Genomic DNA, 18,241 nt, shown 5'->3' with positions numbered 1-18,241 from the left:
CACTGCTCAGAAGAGAAGGAGCGCCATCGGGATAAGAGGTTGAGATATGAGGTCGGGATATGAGGACAGGATATAAGGTCGAGATAGGAGGATGGGATAGGAGGTCAGGATATGAGGATGGAATAGGAGGTCAGGATATGAGGTCAAGATATGAGGACGGGATAAGGTGATGGGATATGAGGTTGAGGTATGAGGTCAGGATATGGGGTTGGAATATGACAACAATATGAGGACGGGATAGGAAGTCAAAAGTTTCCTCCTTTGTTGATTTTCCTCCCCAACAAGGATTAGGAAGGAAAAACCGGGCAATGCCGGGTACTCAGATAATATATATATATATATATATATATATATATATATATATATATATACATATTTGTAACGCCTGTGTATGTTACGCCTGTTTATGAAGCATGTCTATTACTTGAATGTCCTTCAGAGCTGCAGTCACTGTTACATTTTGTCTACTATTTTAGTCACATCTGCATGTACCTGTACAAAACAGTTAGATTGGTCTTGGTGCTTAGCCTTGCTCTGATTGATAGTTATAGCTGGGTGAAGTATGCAGCAGTGCACTTCACCCCCAAGCTGGATTCTACCAATTGCAGGAAATAGGCTCCATAGACTTACAGTGGAGACCGAGACCATCTCCTGCAATCATTTGAATTTAGTGGCAAGTCGTGAAGGAATCCTCTTGTTGTAGGAGGGAGTTAGTTCTTTTTTTCTCCCTTCTGACTAGAGTAGTTCTCTCCCTCTTGGAGGAATATACTGTATCCATTCACTATGAGTGGGTCATAGCTTGTAGATGTACTTCTTTGCAATATACCAAGAAGTTCAGTATTAATGACCAAGGACTAACTAGCTTCCTGTACAACAGGAGTGCTGGCAAAAAAAGCAGAAGCTTCATTTAGGCCATGTTCACACATTGGACATTCCGCAAATAGCAAGGACCCCCTCTGAAATGTTCCATATCCTTAGATAGCAATGCTTTACCAAGCAGATTTCACTTAAAGAATTGACATGTCAATTCTTTCAGCAGAGGCTGGATTTAGGATTTTGCCAGCAGAGGATTTCACTTCTGAAATACACTTACGCTGTATGTATAGTGCAGCAGGATCACATTTAAAGCAATGGAATTCTGCTGCAATTGACTAACGAAGCTGAATTTTTCTGTTGGATTCCACTTGGAAATTCCATTGTGTGAACAGGATCTAAGGCAGACCACCCTCTCACTAATTTGGCGAGAGACTTAGGAACTCCTCCCACAGAACTTTCTAGTAGCTTCTTTTAGAAGCTCATGTGGGAAGGATCATGTGATCTTCCTTTAACATGTTTACGTGTTATCAACCAGAAGTGGCAGAACAGAGAATATAAACAAATTGCACATTCTTACAGCTACAAAGTATGCACAGATGAAGTAATACAGAGCCACACAACCACCGTGTTAATTTCAGTAACAAGTAGATCAGATACTAAGATACTACAATAGAATGCCTTGGGAACAGCTCACACAGACTGGTGAAAGAGGTGGAAAGCTTAAAAAAGGTAGTTTGCAAAGAGAAATCATAAAAGCTTTGTACAAGTATAGAAAGAAAATGCAGCTCACACAGCAAGCTGCTGAGACTGTAGAATCAAAAATAAGCCACTTTTTCTTTTTTTTTTTTATAAAGACCAATGGAGAAAATGTATGCAACAACAATAAAAATGCTTTTCCACAGTGTCTCTAGACTTTAAAGATGTTTTCTGTGACTTTTACATTGAGTTCCTTTCCTTAGAACAGGCCATCAATGTCTGATCAGCACCCTCGTAGATCAGCTGTATACCGATTCATTGTGTGTATGCAAAAGCCAAGGCTCTGCCAACAAATTATAGGTGGGGGTGCCATAATTGTAAAAGTTCCAAAAAAACACTTTAAATGATTACATTTTCTATGTATGGGCTAATGCTATAGTTCTAGAAAGCCTTAAAGGGGTACTCTGGTGGAAAACCTTTTTTTTTTTTATTTTTTTTTTTCTAAATTCACTGGTGCCAGAAAGTTAAACATATTTGTAAATTACTTCTATTAAAAATTCTTAATCCTTCCAGTACTTATTAGCGGCTGTATACTACAGAGGAAATTCTTTTCTTTTGGGATTTATTTTCTGTCACGCCCACAGTGCTCTCTGCTGATACCTTTGTCCATTTTAGGAACAGTCCAGAGCAGCATATGTTTGCTATGGGGATTTTCTCCTGCTCTGGACAGTTCCCGACATGGACAGAGGTGTCAGCAGAGTGTGGTCGTGGCAGAAAAAGAAATAAATCCAAAAGGAAAAGAATTTCCTCTGTAGTATACAGCCGCTAATAAGTAGTGGAAGGATTAAGAATTTTTAATAGAAGTAATTTACAAATCTGTTTACCTTTCTGGCATCAGATGATTAAAAAAAAAAAAAAAAACGTTTTCCACCAGAGTACCCCTTTAAGGCTTTCTAGAACTACAGCATTGGCCCACACATAAACAATTAAATAATTTAAAGTGGTTTTTTGGAACTTTTACAATGATGGCACCCCCACCTATAATGTTTTTCGGCAGAGCCTTGGCTTTTGCTTACATACACAACACACCTAGGTGTGTGAATAGGTATACAGCTGATCTACGAGGGTGCTGATCAGACATTGATGGCCTGTTCTAAGGAAAGGCACTCAATGTAAAATTCACAGAAAAAAATCTTTAAAGTCTAGAGACGCCATGGGAAAGCATTTTTTTTGTTTTCCACAGGAGTACCCCTTCAAATATCAAGACTTAGTATTTAACTGACATATAACTGATATAACTATGGTATATCACATTTCTTTTTATATTTCTGTCAGATCGTCTTGCAACATTTTCCATTATATTTTTGATTCCCCAGTTAAACTTTTGTTCCTTTTTGAATTGCTATTTTACACTTCTTTTGGTCTTTTCTTTCCTTTAAAATTTCTGAGCAACTTCCTATAGCAGAGTCTAACCCTTCTGACATCCACTGATTTATCACTTACTGTACTTTAGTGATTTTACACTCTCTTAGCAGAAATATTTCTGCTTCTTTTTGTTTACTCTCTCAAAATGCAATGTAAGGAAACTTTCTTTACATTTTCTTTTTAAGACTTTTTTTTTCTCTTTATATCTACCACAATGTATTATTTTTGTTTACATACCTTGGCTTTCACTTATATCTACAATTACACTTGTTAAGAAAATCCTATTTTATATATGTAATCAGTCACAGACGGGCATCTGGCTGAAGACTCAATGCTACTGCCTGACATCTCCCAATGTATCAGTAAGGATGTATCTGCTCCCTTCTATGGCGCAGCTGAATCTGAAAGTAACTCTATGACGAAAAAAAAAAAATTCTATATCTAAATTCTGTATCATATATGAATTTCAACACCAAGAAGGTCAAGCTGTAAGGTTATGCAAATTGAGAAGCTGGTGTCACTAAAATCTGCAAATGATCATACTTTCAAGTACCTAGGTCCAATCTGTGGCATATGGTAGGGGCTTCAGCGGTATAAAAGCCATATTAAAAATACATTTTTTTAGCCAAATGAAACCTCGGAAATTGGATCAAGTAAATACAGTATAATTCTGTAATGCCTACTGTTCTTCAACATACTCACCTAGTCTTTATTCCAGGTACACTAATGGCTAATCATTGCATTGATTTGGTCATGGAATAAGTGGCACAGCCATCTCTCCAAAGTTTGTGAGGACCCATTTTTTAACACATGACCATGGCATTTAAGTACATGTATTTCTGCATATGGCGCTTATACTTAACCCGCTATAATACACAAAATCAGGTACATGTATGTGGTGATTAGGGATGACTTTCCGCATCATCAGGTACATGTACCTGATGAGAATAAACTGTCACAGTGCCGCTGGGCACTCTGACAGTTCATTGAGCTAGGCTTTGCTGCACAGCCAAGCCACCCTGAAGCCAACCAGGGACCAATCGCAGTGGTCTCCATCTGGCGACCGCTCCTATTGGTCCATCAGTACAGGACCGCAGCACTCAGGATCGGAGCACAGCTCCAATCCTGAGTTAACCCTGTAGACTCTGCGGTCACTGTGACCGCAGCGTCTATTAAGTCAACAAAGGGAGGGAGCTCCCTCTGTCACTGATGGACACTCTGCAAAGTGAAAGCAGAGTGCCGATGGTTGCCATGTCAACCGGAGGACTGACAGTGGCATCCATTGTCATGGCAACAGATCAGTCATTACATAAGGACTGATCTATCCTATGCCATATGCATAATTCAATGGAGTACAGATGTGTACTCATTGAATTATATGTATAATAGTTAAAAAAAAAAAGTAAAATGTGAAAAAAAGTGAAAAATAAAATAAAAAAGTGAAAAAAATTATATATATATATATATATATATATATATATATATATATATATTACACCCCAAAACTAGTTCCCCCAAAAATGTCAACATGTCCCGCCAAAAAAGATTCCTCACACAATTGCGTCAGTGAAAAAATAAAAAAGTTATGGCTCACAGAATACGGCAACTTACAAACGTGATTTTTTTCCGGAAATTTTTATAAGTATAAAAAAAAAAAAAAAGTATTTCAAAAATTTGATTTGGCCGATTCGCAGAATTTTCCGAAATAATTTGGTTCAGGTAAAATTTATTTGCGGTGGATCTATATTAAAAACAGCTATTTCTGGCCTACATAGAGCCTCGATAGGGGTGTAGAACACTTTGCTTTGTTCTAACACGCATAGGGAGAGTGCTGGGGTAGTGAAATAATACTGTTATTCAGTATGACATGCAGATTACAGGCATTGCTATCTATTGGCTGTCAGGGCATGCTGGGAGTTGTAGTGGAGAAACAACTGGAGGCACCCTGTATAGGTGAACGCCAGATCTGTGATGGCCGCACATACCGCTCCCCGCTGAGCAGCCCGCAGCCCCCCCAGCCCCGCCGCTCCGCTCAACCCACTCCCCCTCCCCACCCCCCTTAGTTCACCTATTCAGTGTCCCTCCAGCTGTTTCCCCACTACCACTCCCAGCTTGCCCTGACATCTATTGGCTGTCAGGGCATGCTGGGAGTTGTAGTGGGGAAACTGGAGGCATACTGTATTGGTGAATACTTTACCTTGTCCCCGGGAGCCTGCGCGCATCCACTTCCTTCAAAGTGCTCGCTCCCACCTGTCTGATTGACAGGCGGGAGCGAGCACCGCAGTGACTGAATTTCGACTTGTTGCCAGGCTTAAATGAGTCGAAATTCTGTAGTGACGTCCCTGCCGAATACATTCGGCCACTAGGAGGGCGACCCCTAGTGGCCGAATTTAAAAGTGATTTTAAACTGGTCTAAAATCACTTTTTTAATTAAAGTATATTAGAGATATGTTGTAGTACTTAAGTACTACAACATATCAATTTTTTGATTTCATGACAGTGCCCATTTAAATGTAGGTATGTGGTATGCACTTATGAGAGTCGAAAAATCCACTACAGTATGCTTAATAAATGTATTGGAGTAAAACACCAGCCATTGAATACTTTTGGCTGTCCTTTCACAGTATGTAGGCACTTGACAGATGAACAGGTACAAAATGGTACACTACTTAGATGTAGGTATGTGGTATGCAATTATGAGGGCAGAAAAATGCGGTACAGTAGGCTTAAAAAAATGTATTTTAGTAAGACACCAGCCAGTGATTACTTTTGCCTGGACTTTCACAGTATCTAGGCCCTAAACAGATTAACAGGTACAAAATATTACACTACTTTGTTGGTATGCACTTAAGTGGTATGCACTTATGAGGGCAAAAAAATGAGCTACAGTACACTTAAAAAAGTATCTGAGTAAAAACACCAGCCAGTGATTTCTTTTGCCTGGACTTTCACAGTATCTAGGCCCTTGACAGATTAATAGGTACAAAATAGTACACTACTTGTTATTGCAGAAAAATGCGCTACAGTACACAAAAAAAAAATAATAATTTGCCCACAGCACCAACAGTACACAACAATGCTGGAGCACACAGTCACTGTGTGCTAAATCCAAAATTGCAAAAAGACTCTCTCTCAAATACTATTAGGAATGTACTGCTGGGTATGGATTATACCATCTACAGACTAGTATAACCAGCAGACCAGTTGTTGTGGAACAAAGACACAGATTTGCCTTAAAAAATTATTTCTCCCTTCTGTGAAAACGTTTCTGCAGCTGAGGCAACACACAGCTCTCTGCCGAATATATAGGGCTGTGACATCACAGGGGTGACTGGCTGCTTCTTGCATGTGATTCAGGTTCATACCACCTACTTCCCTTCCAGCCTTGCCTTCCCACCTTCCCAGCATTCCTTGCCCCATGTACTGACATATGGATCCACCATTTTTGATGCCCTGGAGCCTGGACCACACTAAATGGAGTTTAATGAAGCAATTTGCGCAATAGAATTGTGGTGATATTCACATTCGTTGCAAATTACATTTTTCATGAAATTCGTAACAAATTTGGGTTCGCCAGCTTCGATCCGCTCATCTCTAGCCATAACCGTATCAAACTGCAGAGTAAAGTTAACATGTAATTTATACCGCATGACAAACAACCTATTTTTTTTAAATAAAAAATAACTGCAGAATAGATTTTTTATATATACCACCTCATAAAAAATAAAATAAAAAATGATCAGTGTCACATGTACCCCAGAATGGCACCAATAAAAGTGTCAACTTGTCTCCAAAAATTTTTTTGCACCCCAAGGCCTCTGAAACTTTATATGATGCCATATGATCACAAACTAAAAGGACGCCCCTAAATCCACACAGCACGCCTTCGTGTCTGAGGCCTATGTGAGAGACAAGTAGTGCACAAAGGCCACATACGGGGTATTTATAAATACGTCAGAATTTGGGGAATAAATCTTGAGTTGTATTTCTTTGTCAATACCTACTGTGTTACAGAAATAAAAATTGATTAAAATAAAATGTAAAAATTCAGCCTCCACTTTTTTTTTCATTTCTGTGAAATGCCTAAAGGGTTAATAAACTTCTTTAATGTCATTCTGACTACTTTCAGGGGTGCAGTTTATTAAACGGGGAGATTTATGGGGGTATCTAACATACAGGTCCCTCAATTCCACTTCAGAACTAAACTGGTGTCTGAAAAATCAGATTATGAAATGTTCTTGAAAATCTGGAAAATTGCTGCTAAATTATAAACCCTCTAACATTCTAAAAAAGTAAAAGAATAGACTTTCGTTGAGGGGGCGGGCGTGACATCACGTGGGGGCGGGCGTGATGTCACGAGGGGGCGGCCTCGAACACGGAAGCCCACACACAGCGTTCTGAATAATAAACTTCCGGACGCTGGCGAGCAGAGCTCCGGAGGCAGGGCAGCGGAGAACCCCTTTAATAGTCCCCATAGGGGACTATTTATAGCAATCATTTGATTGCTAATACTGTTCAGTGCTATGCATAGGACATTTCACTGATCAGTGTTATCGGTCATCTTCTGCTTTGGTCTTCTCGATCTCAGACCAGAGCAGAAGACCCATGGAAGGCAGCGGAGGCAGGTGAGGGGACCTCCGTCTGCCTTTCTGGATGATTGGATCGCCGCGGATGATCAAATTGATCACAACATCTGAGGGGTTAATGGCGGACATCCGTGCAATCACGGTTGCCGGCCATTACCGGTGGGTCTCTGGCTGCTATCAGCAGCCGAGACCTGCCACACATGACCCTAGCATCGCTCCGATGCTCGCGTTTATGTATATGACGTAAATGTACGTCCTGGTGCGTTAAGTACCAGCTCACCAGGACGTACATTTATGTCCTGTGTCGTTAAGGGGTTAATATGCCTATAAATCCTGTGATTTCCATAGTTCTATAATACAAATTTTCCTTCTTGGTACTGCAATTTCAATGTTTAAAGCCATATCTATATATATATATATGATAATTACAGAGTTAAAGTGGCACTGTGTGGGATTAATATCCCAGGATCCAGGCGGGTGCTCAGTCCTGCGTCAGACTTGACCACGTCCCAATGAATAAAATTATCCAAAATGACAAGACGGCACTCCAGCGATCCAATACAAAAAGTGATTTTATTCACCCAAATGTGAATTTCGACATTTCAACCTGCTCAGTTAGGTCTTTTTCAAGCATGCTGGAGTGCCGTCTTGTCATTTTGGAGAAATATATATATATATATATATATATATATATATATATATATATATATACATATATATATATATATATATATATATATATATATATATATATATAAATTAGGTGGTGTAATGAGCTGCCTTGCATATTTCCCTTTATATATATATATATATATATATATATATATATATATATATATATATATATATATATGCACTGATTTACTAAGAGTGTAGTGTAGGTTTATTTGTGGGTTTTAATTTCCCACAATTTATTTGCCACTGTATTTACTAAGGTTTCCCTACATTTTCCACTTTCCCTACACTTTGCTTTTTTTTACACATGCTCTGATCTGTGGGGTTTTCCTCAGCTCAAATCCACCACATTTTATGTGGAAACCTTAGTAAATATGTTGGGTTTTTGTGAAAATGTTGGGAACACACCCCTTTTCAGAGATCACGCCCCTTTCTCAGTGGCCACGCCCCTGGTTTAGTTAGTTGGGTTTTTTCAATTCTGGCGCAAAATCTGGCGCAGACAGAATTTCTGGCGCAATGCGATAGGGGATAAAATGTGTAAGCACCAGAGTATCCCTTTAAATACACAACTAAGTGCTCACTACACAGTACAAAATTAAGTGCTCATAAAGTGAAAACAATCATCTAATAAAGTGCATGTATCTTGTAAACAAACATTCTCATAAAGTGCAAAATGTTCATAGTGGACATCTCAATATCCACACATATATATTCATAGTGAAAATAATAGATCTGTGTATACAGTGCATTTTTACACGTGGCCCCGCAACTCACTAGCCCCCACACTACCAACGCTACGCAACATATTTACACTACATTAAATTCTATATTGAGACCATGGGGCTGTAGGGAATTCAGCTGGTGAATCCACTACAGTTCTCTCTTTCTTAATAATCCCAATCGGTCTGTCCCTCTCGGTGGGGAAAGGTACGTGATCTATAGCTGCAAATCTCAGATCCTGCTCTGTGTGTCCTACTTCTGAGAAGTGTTTGGACACAGGGAATCCCATTTTTTTCTTTCTTATACTGTAACGGTGGTTATTGATTCTTGTTTTTAAACTCCATGTAGTTAGACCTACATAAAATCTTCCACAAGGGCAAACTAGAACATAGATGACCCAAGTGGAATCGCATGTTAAATAGTGTCTGAGAGAATAGGAACGTCTTGTTCCAGGATGTATAAAGTTTGGACCCTTCACTATCAATGTACAATTAATACAGGAGAGACATGGAAATGAACCCAACCTTCTTGTGGCAATAAATGTCTGACCTTGTCTTTTGTCCGTCTTGGTTAGTGGACCCACCAATCTATCTTTCAGATTTTTACCTCTTTTGTATGACATTAGGGGATTTGAGGAAAATGTCTCTATGTTTGGAAAACTTGGTTTTAAAATATACCAATGTATATTGAGTATGTTTGCAATCTCACTGCTCTTTGCATTATATGTAGATGTAAAAGGAATGTGTTTGTTTGTCTGTTTTGTTTTTTTCTTTAGTGCTGTCTCTCTATCCATGTTTTCTACTGTCCTTCTTTGTCTTTCTACTATCTGTTTAGGGTATCCCCAATCTAGAAAATTAAGAGTCATTTTATTGAGAGATGTCTGTAGGTCAGTAGGGTCCTCAATCAACCTCCTTGCCCACAGCATTTGGCTGTATGGCAAGGAGGTAACCATCTTCCTAGGATGGTGGCTGGAATGATGTAGTAATGTATTTTTGTCTGTCGGTTTTGTAAATAATTTTGTCTGTTGTCTACCCATTTTTGTGACAGTTACATCCAAAAAGTTGACTTCAGTAGAAAAATGGAACATTGTAAATTTTATATTGGGGTCCATATTACTCAGGAATGCATGAAATTCCTGTAATGCCTCCTTACTGTCTGTCCACAGTAGGAAGTCATCATCTATAAATCAACACCACCTCAGACATTGTCTGAAGTGGTGCGATGGATAGATGACGCCTCCCTCTATCCTTGCGACAAAGAAATTTGCATACATAGGGGCTATGTTCTCCCCATGGCGGTCCCGACCAACTGTAAATAATATTTGTCCTTAAACACAAAATAATTATTATACAAAATCAATTCCAACAACTGCAAAAGAAAATCTTGGTCTGCCATGGGGAATTCCGAAGTCAATAGAACCTTTTTGACTGCTGCCATACCTCTATCATTACTGATAGAGGTATAGAGACTAGAGATGTCCAAGGAAGCAAGGATGGTCTGCTCTGGAACATGGACAATTCTTATTTTAGATAAGAAGTCACTTGTATCCTGGATGTAAGAGGTATTACTGAAAACAAATGGTCTTAATATTCTATCTAATAAGATAGAAGCATTACTGAGTATAGAATTTCTGCCGGACACAATGGGTCTGCCCGGAGGATCATTGAGGGATTTATGATTCTTTGGCAGTGTATATATAACCGGTGTAACCAAAGATTTCACCACCAAAAATTCCTTGATTCAATGATCCTCCGGGCAGACCCATTGTGTCCGGCAGAAATTCTATACTCAGTAATACTTCTATCTTATTAGATGGAATATTAAGACCATTTTTATTTCAGTACTGCCTCTTACATCCAGGGTTGATATTGTTGTCATATCCCAACCCCATATCAAGTCCTCATATATCAACCTCATATCCTGTCCTCATATCTCTACCTCAAATCCCGTCCTCACAACCAGTCATCATATTTCAACCTCATATCCTGACCTCCTATCCTGTCCTCATATATTGACCTCCTATCGTGTCCTCCTCTCCTTTACTCATATCCCATCTTCCTATCCCATATTTCTATCCCATCCTCCTATCTCGACCTCATATCTTGTCCTCATATCCCGACTTCATATATCTACCTCCTATCCCGTCCTCCTATCTCAACCTCATATACCGTCCTCATATCCCGACCTCGCATCCCATCCTCCTATCCTGACCTCCTGTCCCGACCTCCTATCCCATCCTCATATCCTGTCCTTATATTTCGACCTCCTATCTCAACCTCATATCCTGTCCTCATATCCAGACCTCATATCCTGTCCTCATATCCCATTCTCATATCCCGACCTCATATCCTGTCCTCATATTCCATCCTCATATCCCGACCTCATATCTCGACCTCCTATCCCGACCCGTAATATGTGTACCAGGTATTATTGAACTATCTCCAACCGTATGGAAGTAATGTGGGAACATACATTTCCCTTTGATTTGCATGGGACATTAAACAAAAATCCTGACCCTCACAAATGGGGGTAGTTAAGGGTTAAATTAACTATCCTATATTTTAAGTGGACATATAAGTAACATGTTACCAAGTATTATCGAAATATCTCCAGACCTTTGGAAGTTATGCAGTCACATATATTTCCCATAGACTTTTATGGGACTTTAAACAAAAACCCCGACCCTGGCAAATGGGGGTGAGTAAGGGTTAAATTGCTTATCCTATGTTTGTTGTTGTCATATAAGTAACATGTGTACCGAGTTTCATGTTAATATCTTTTGCCGTTTGGACGTGATGCTGGAACATACACACATACACACACACACGATATGTATATATATATATATATATATATATATATGTGTGTGTGTGTGTGTGTGTATATATATATATATATATATATATATATATATATATATATATATATATTATTCATTCTGTATTATAGTTTGAGTCATTTCTACTGTTCACACGTAGCACCCATGACAGAGATTAAACAGTTTTGCAAAGTAAAGGGGGAACAAGTGCAATGCCAACATGGGTAATGCTGATACAGATCTGTCCATTCAGATTAAAGTCTATGGCTTGACATTAGCCTTCTGTCATTCAATGTAAAACCGCCTAATTAAATCCAACATGTCACACGGTTCCCAAAATAAGGATCTCACACAATCACATAGGGCAAAGTCAAAATAGTTTAGAAGTTGAAGTGTAAATAGTGGTAAATAAATCATGTTATCTGTAGTGTGTACCTAGGATGTTCTAGAAGTATAAAATAGTAATGCTCGATGAAGTAAAGAAAATAATAAAAATGATAAATTACAATTGCCCAGAAAATTGCATATTGGAAATATACTCCTAAAAATCTGTACTGTCCTCAGAGGACATTGCCGACGAAAATTGTTTCCTAGGAAACCCAAACTGCTTCAGTCACATGTTATCAATCAACCTAAAAGTGCAACTTTTTTGTTCTCACACATGGATGAATGAAATGTGTTTCATGTAAACAGTAAGCAATAAAGGAAAACAACATTTCAGAGCAGTCACACAGCAAATTGTAACTGGTGGACCTCAAATATTTCTAATATCAGGAACAAGTCTTTCTCTACATTATTATTCTTTCATATCTGTGATGTTTGGTTCATTTCATACTCTATATATGTACATTTTTTTATGTTGGATCAATTATTATTTCCATCCTGCTTTTTTATAGTTTTACTGTAGATTTTACATTTATATATTTGCTATTATTTTAGATATATTTTATTATGATGTGCTTATGATATTTTTTGAGGTGTAATATGGCACCCGTGAGGAGGATAGGTGGAGTAGTCCAAGATAGCTACGGGTGGTAGTACCTGTGGGCAAATGTAGGACAGTGTCACATGTAGCAGGGTAGTCTAGTTAACCTAATGGATCCCTCTATAAAACTTCTGGAAATACAAGTACTTTTGATATAGTGCCTGGGGTTGTAAGTGTGGTGCTAAATGACTTAAAGTCACTGTGCACAATCCAAGTGCATAAAAAAAAGTCACTTCGGCATAGGGTTAAAAGGCTACAGTCTTCAAGTAGATGAATGAAAAGCCAGTCACTGTTTCCTTTAAAGGGTAGCTCCTACCATCCTATCTTTTTTTTTCTGTCCCTGCCTATTGCCAATCTATCCCTTACCCCCTGCTTTAAATTTTTATTTTTACTATATTAAAAATAACTTTTTTTCTGCCTGGTAGTATGCTCACTACCAGGCAGACTTCCCCAGCATGCACCACATCACTGATGCCTGCTGGGGGGGACTTCCGCCCTTAGTTCATCTATACAGGGTGCCTCCAGCTGTTTCACCACTACAACTCCCAGCTTGCCCTGACATCTATTGGCTGTCAGGGCATGCTGGGAGTTGTAGTATTGAAACAGCTGGAGGCATCCTGTGTAGATAAACTATTAGTTAGTTACATGCGGCGCTGTGGCGCTACGGTGCTAGCCCGTTCCCTCTGTGTCCCCCCCCCGCCATACCCCATTCCCTCCATCACAACCCCCCCCCCCGCATACCCCGTTCCCTCCATCACAAACTCCCCTCCCGCATACTCCGTTCCCTCATTACACTTATTGCAGAGTCCGGCAGCGGGCGTGCAGGGACAGCGGCAATGACGAGGCGGCAGCGGCGATGTGCGGGAGGAGTGGCCTCCCAGCCAGTGGCCGCGGAGCCAATGCGCTCGCTCCCTGACTGTCTGATTGACAGGCAGGGAGCGAGTGCAGCCTAACTGAAAAAGGACTGATTGCCAGGCCAAAATCAGTCCTTTTTCAGGCATGACATCACACCAGGCTGCAGCCGGCCACTAGGAGGGAGATCCCTAGTGGCCGGTTTTCAAATGTAAATTAAACCATTTTAATAAAAAAAAAAAAAAAAGTATATTAGAGGTATGTTGTAGTACATAAGTACTACAACATATCAAAAAATAAAGTTGGTGACAGTGCCCATTTAAAGGTGTACTCTGGTGGTTAATTTTTTTGACTATATGGCATCTTCTTTGTAAGTTTTGTTTTTTTGCAATATACATGTGTTATATGTTTTGGCAGCATGTGTGTGTTTTTCTTACCTGTTTGTTGGACAGGAAGTTCTGTAGTTCAGAGGATTTTCTTTTACTGTTGTCCACCATGTTCTGAATCTTCTGAATCTCTTGTGGACAAGACGTCAGAGCTTTGTTTTTCTCTCTGTCTGCATGACAGGAATAAGCCACGCCCCCTCATCTCCCCCCCCTCCCGGAGTTCTGCATGAGAAGCCATAGTACACAGCTCCTTATCTCCCCTCCCCCCCCCCCTGCTCTGCTCCTGAGGACGCAGGTCTGCACAGGAGAACTGATAAATGTGTTATCTGAAGGGAAGGATTACAAGGTGCACAGACCGAGGATGTACAGACTGCAGGGGAAGAAATCTCATACTGGATCTCTATATGTGAAGGGGGAGGGGGACTCCTGAATGACACATGCGGGGAGTTGTAGGTTGTAGTCCCTGTTATGTGTGTGTATGCTAGTGATGCTAGTGTTTCCAGACCAGTGTACCTCCAGCTGTTGCAAAACTGCAACTCCCAGCATGCCCTGACAGACTTTGGGCATGCTGGTAGTTGTACATTTGCAACAGCTGGAGGCACACTAGTTGGGAAACACTGTTCTAGCCTATTCAGCATACACATCATGTTACACCAGTGTTTCCCAACCAGTGTGCCTCCAGCTGTTGCAAAACTACAACTCCTAGCATGCCCAAAGGCTGTCCAGGCATGCTGGGAGTTGTAGTTTTGCAACACCTGGAGGCACCCTGGTTGGGAAACACTGGTGTATGCCCTATAGAGGGGTGGTGAACTACAACTCCCCAGGAGACTACAGAGGCAGCATGCTGATGTTATACCACAGACTGAAGGCTCCTGAATGACACATGCTGGGAGTTGTAGTCCCTTTTGAGTGTGTATGACAGTGTATCCCAACCAGGGCTGATTATATTAGTGTGCTGTGTATAAGGGGGCCGACCCGGGAAAATAGTAGGGTGGGTAAAGGGCGGAACAAACAAACAAACAAAAAAAGGAGCCGCCCCAAACCAGCAAGGCATGTGGCATGCTGGGATTTGTAGTTTTCAGCACAGCAAGAAACAGGAAATAGAAGCAAAGATAGGAAAACAAAGTAGGGGACAAAAAGACAACAAAGAACGGAAATAGAGTAGGCCAAACAACAAGAATAGAAATGAAACAAAACAAATAGGGTAAGTTAAAAACTGAAAAACACGTTGACCACCGTAGTACCCCTTTAAGGATGCTTTGGTAGCAGAAAACTAATATCCCTTAAAGGGGTATTCCGGCCAAAAACATTTTATCCCCTATCTAAAGGATATGGGATAAAATGTCTGATCGCGGAGGGCCCACTGCTGAGACCCCCCGCGATCTCCCTGCAACACCCACATTCTATGCGGGTGCTGAATCTCCAGTTTCCTGTACTGGGGATGTGACGTTAATCCACACCCCCTCCATTCATGTCTATGGGAGGGGTCGTGACGGTCACCACGCCCCCTCCCATAGACATGAATGGAGGGGGCGTGGCGTGATGTCACGTCCCCAGTATCGGAAACCCGGAGGTTTCCAAAACTGGAGATTCAGCACCCGCATAGAATGCGGGTGCTGCAGGGATCATGATCAGACATCTTATCCCCTATCCTTTGGATAGAGATAAAATGTTTTTGCCCGAAATACCCCTTTAAAGTCTATAAGGTGTTTCTCGCATTTAAGTTGCCACTTGCTAGTAGTCATGTAAAATACAGGAGCAAATGCAGCTTCAGATATGTTATGCCTTGTCTGTTGTGTATTGTCTTTTATGTATGTCTAGTGCCACTAGATGACTCTGTAGTGGAGAGGTTCTGAAATAGTATGGCAAGGTCAGTTATGTGTATCTTGTCACACATGTAAAAACAAGTCCAGTGAGTGACCAGTAAAATGCATAAACTAGTGCTGTTACATCATATTAATTATCAACAATAATTAGGTGAAAGACATAACAATTTAAGTCCTCCCCTCTTAGATGACATAACTATCTAAATAACGGGACGATAAACTACCCGTTTTGGATGGTCTGATAAATATGAAGAAGTCTCTTTTGAAGTGTCCTTTACCTGTGGTTCATTATTCTCTGGCACATCTGATGGTGGAGGAGACTGTTGCTCTTATTTATCTTGTTGGATGGTCATTGGAGGGTCAGTGGAGTGTAGGTCATCAGTCTGAACAGTTGGTGCCTTAGGGTTTGGATCACTTTCAGTAGCAGGTGATATGTTTGTCTTTTCTTCTCCTGGTTCTTACTCCATCGTCCTTGGGCCGTGTTTTTTTTCTTGCTCCGGGCCATTGTTCTATTATATCCCGATCCATCTCTTAGTAGCTCATGACCCTTCACCTGGTTTCTGACTTGTTTGTCTCAGTTTCTGAGACAATGAAATATCTCAAGATACTAAGTAGAGTTCCTTACACACTAATATCTCCAGTGGTTTAAAGGGGCACTCCACCCTTAGACATCTTATCTCCTATCCAAAGGATAGGGGATAAGATGTCTGATCACAGGGGTCGCACTGCAGGGAAGCCCAGCGATCTCTCCTGCAGCACCCCTGTCATCTGGTGCACGGAGCGAGCTTTGCTCGGTGCCTGATGACTGGCGATGTAGGGGCCGGAGGATCATGATGTTACGGCTCCTCCCCCTCGTGACATCACACCATGCCCCCTTAATGCAGGTCTATGGGAGGGGGCGATCAGACATGTTATCCCCTATTCTTTGGATAGGGAATAAGATGTCTAGGGGTGGAGTACCCCATTAACCCCTTCCCGACCTATGACATACAGGTACGTCATGACTGGGAAGGTGTTCCCGACCTATGGCATACCTGTACGTCATGAGGATACCCGCCGCTATTTGCTGCACTGCTCTGGTGCCGGTAAGATGGTGGCTATCACTGATAGCCAGCCACATAACCTCGGAACCCAGGGGGATTTTGTCGCCCCCCTCACCACGATCGCTGCCATTAGCTAGTCAAATCTGACAAGCTGATTGCAGCATTTTGCGCGGAAAATCCCGTTACCCTGCCCAGTAACAGGGATCATCGGTGTTGTTAGGTGCTGTAAATCACAACACCAATCACCACCGATGTTTACATTACAAGTTTCTGTGGCGGTCCGGCTGTGATTGGATGGACCGGAGGGACCGCACCAATTGCAGCCAAACCACCTAATGTAAATACTAAACACCGCTCTGCTCAGCTTCATTCTGTTTCTCCTTGTTGAGCAGAGCGGTGTTATCTGTGAGAAAAGCGTCCTCCAGTGTGCTCCAGTATCCCCCAGTAGCCCCCAGTGTCCTACCGGAGTCCCCCGTCCTGCCTGTTGAGCTCTGGCAGCTTGCTCTCCTTCCTGTGTTCTTCCGTGTAGTAAAGAACATAAAAAAAGTCCAGCGTTTGCTGTTTAGCTGTTATAACAGCTCCCCCTACAGGTCAAAGTCTGCAGCTTCAGATTTCTTTCTCTGTTATTGAAAAAAAAGTTTTAAAAAAAGTAAAAAAAAAAAAATATATATATATATATAAAAAAAAAGTTGTTAAGTTGTTAGGAGTTTAGGATCCTGTACATAGGCAGGTTGTTAGGGTGGCGGACGTCTAGGTTAGGCACATAGGAGTCGGCGTCCGTTTTTTCCCCCCCATAAATCCATCTTAGTAGTTAGGAGTTTAGGTTCCTGTGGATAGGCAGGTTGTTAGGGTGGCGGACGTCTAGGTTAGGTGCATAGGAGTTGGCGTCCATTTTTTTTTTCTTCATAAATTCATCTTAGTTTATTAGTTTAGGTTCCAGTTATAGGCAGTTAGGGTGACAACGTTTAGTCTATGTGATAGGAATTGGCGTTGTCCGTTTTAAAAATAAATAAATTAGTTTAGTTTGGGTTCTTATTTTAGGTAGGGCATTAGGGACCTTTAGCAAAAAAAAGCTCTTATATTTTTCACATCCCCCACACGTGTTAAATCACCACATACACCCCTACCTGACATTCCCCCCACACGTGTAAAAAAGCATTACATACCCCCCATCCCAAATTTGAAAAACCCACCCTATATAATGTCCCGACCAACCCAGTCAGCGCAAACTATGTTTACAGTGGCAGAGGCGTACAACATTCTTGCCTCTGATACGGAGACGGACTATGATTCAGAAGAGGAATACGCCCCATTCCTCTTGCCGTCCTCCTCCTCATCCTCCTCCAGTAGTGATGAGGAACCAAGACAAAGGTGCCGCAGGACACTGCCTGAGCCTGCACCACAACGAAGTGA

This window comes from Hyla sarda, chromosome 3 (assembly GCF_029499605.1).
Source record: "Hyla sarda isolate aHylSar1 chromosome 3, aHylSar1.hap1, whole genome shotgun sequence".
In the NCBI taxonomy this organism is placed as follows: Eukaryota; Metazoa; Chordata; class Amphibia; order Anura; family Hylidae; genus Hyla; species Hyla sarda.
The sequence above is the reverse complement of the archived record's forward strand: the minus strand, read 5'-3'. Positions refer to the sequence as shown.